The sequence below is a fragment of the Dendroctonus ponderosae genome, unplaced genomic scaffold (genome assembly GCF_020466585.1).
Source record: "Dendroctonus ponderosae isolate FM_Combo_2020 unplaced genomic scaffold, Dpon_F_20191213v2 Dpon_F_20191213_1, whole genome shotgun sequence".
Taxonomy (NCBI): Eukaryota; Metazoa; Arthropoda; class Insecta; order Coleoptera; family Curculionidae; genus Dendroctonus; species Dendroctonus ponderosae.
This window is the reverse complement of record NW_026017110.1, coordinates 944,912-947,059: the sequence shown is the minus strand read 5'-3', so window position 1 is coordinate 947,059 and position 2,148 is coordinate 944,912. Positions and strand designations below refer to the sequence as shown.

The following is a 2,148-nucleotide window of genomic DNA, read 5'->3' as shown; positions in this document are numbered from 1 at the left end:
TTGGAAACAAATATTTTCTAAATAACATTTAAAAAATATTTCCTTTTGCTCTGAAATATTTGCTATTCATTGATCAATGAAAATTCAAATAATATGTTCTAAAGTTTGTTCACATTTATGAAAAATAATATATTAGTAACGTTTTGGGTGTTAAGGTTGTTATATAGAGGTACAAAAAGTATTATGTAATAAGAARATTATTAATAAGTTATTCGTTTCAAGCTAATTAAATATTTAAAAAATAATATTTAAGAAATACTTGCATTTGATCTGAAATATTTAGCAAACATATAAATATTTCCTAAATATRTATGTAATATTTTGCGCTATCTGGGAATGTAGTTTGAGGCGGAATAATACCGTTCGTCCCCGAAATCTACGTCACTAATACATAGRAAAATGTATTATAAAATGTASRAATACAAATAAAATTAGGAAACAGTGAATCTAAAACCGTTAAGCTATTTATATTTAAACTGCTACTCTAAATCCACACTTATATTATATTATCGCTATCTATCGGTGCAAACAGGTAAACCATGGACTTTCCGAGCAATTTAAATCCCGCAGGAATATTTATGGAAAGTGCATTAATAGTTGGAAACAAATTGAATATGCCATTCCAGCTCGAAATGAACTACAACCCATTGCGACTTTGTTGCCCATTTTATAAATTTTTATTGGCCTTGCGTGATTGCTTGCAAGCAATGCTATTTTTTAATAACATCATCGATTCCGGATTAGGATTGTTGTTGTTCAAAGGGGCTATGCCAGTTTTTCCACTTGGGTTACAAGCAGCGCGCTTAAACAGAGCAATTGTTAATGCAGGCTGTTAATGGAAAACTGGAGGGCTAAAATCGCAGCCAATTGCAAAGGGTTGTGGTTGCAAAAGACCTTCTAGATAAATTACACTCTCTGGTTATTTCAGCTGGAAACAAGCCCCTTAAAAGTGGGTCTTCAAGGCGGGTAAATAGATTTCTGGAATTATGGAGCAACCAAAACTTGATCAGATCGAGTACACGGACTCAAGAAGTTCCTTCGCATTGTCGGGCGATCATCAACTGTGGGTGAACTTGAGCGCTTTGGGCGAAGGAAATGTCTTCACAACCCTCTGGCCAACGGTAACTATTCACAACATCTAAATTAACTGGGCTCGCCTGATTAATTAGTTAAGTAATTTGTTCCTATATGGAAAAGCCACAATAAAATCGATGTTCACAAGACCGTTTGTTGGGTATTTCGCATCAAAGAAAATTTGGCCTGAGAATTTCCTCACGTCTGTAATCAAAGACTTGAGGAAATTCTGTCTTTTTAAAGACAAACGTTTTTTGAGGCGACCCAACAAAAAGTCCGCGAAAACATGAATCCGCCTAAACAATATAGAACTTATCTACAAGAAAATCGATGTTTCGCTGTTAATATTTTACAACATTGGCCTAAGCTTATTAGTATGGGTCACTGTGGTAGAAGGCAAGCAGCGATTTTGCGGTCGTGCGTCATGTTAGCGAGTGAAAGTAAGGCTGATGAGGAGTTGCTTGAACTTACTTTTGAGGAATTTGAGGTATTAAATGAATGAATAGTTCTGCATCTGGGAAATTATGCGAAAAGTCTACGGTATTTGTCTCAGCAGGGCGTTACACTGAGGACTTTACCTATAAGAGCAAAACGCTGGTTAAAAATGAGTAAAAGTTAAGGTTTTTAAATTTTTGCAGCTCCTGAAGCAATATTTATTAGATGGGGCCGAAGAGATGGACAATGGGTCTTTCGATATCATTTTGCCCAGCGACAACAGTTGGCAAACGAAAATTTACTACAAGCTGGTGGAAAAGCAACGGATGATTGATAGTGGAGTTCCCGAGTAAGTCCTATTTAAGAAAAAAAAAGGCTACGAATATAATTACAGTGTGTTTAGTGCATACTCAATATTTGGATTCAAACAGATTATGTAATGTTAAAAATCAGCTTTTTCCGGAAAAACGCTTCTATACGCCAAATTCCATTTTTTGGATGGCAAAGTTTTTTATTCAGGGTAGCGCAAGCATTAGTTACGACCATTTTTTCAACTGGAAACACCTACAGTAAAGTCCGCTTATAATGAACCCGGTTATAGTGAACTTTCGGTTAAAACGAACTTTTTTCCTTTAATTG

At 35.3% G+C, this 2,148-nt stretch overlaps 1 protein-coding gene across 3 annotated transcripts in view; it reads left to right on the top strand.

The window, feature by feature from the left end:
• Window positions 1-2,148, top strand: part of LOC109538150 — a 23,870-nt gene that overhangs the window by 16,150 nt on the left and 5,572 nt on the right. For 2 of the 3 annotated variants that reach the window (XR_007280472.1, XR_007280470.1), the window contains 2 exons: window positions 929-1,121; window positions 1,713-2,056. The gene's annotated coding sequence lies outside the window, so the exon portion shown is untranslated. Of the gene's footprint in view, window positions 1-928; window positions 1,122-1,712; window positions 2,057-2,148 lie in introns of those variants that run through there. The other variant, XR_007280471.1, reaches the window with a different exon arrangement.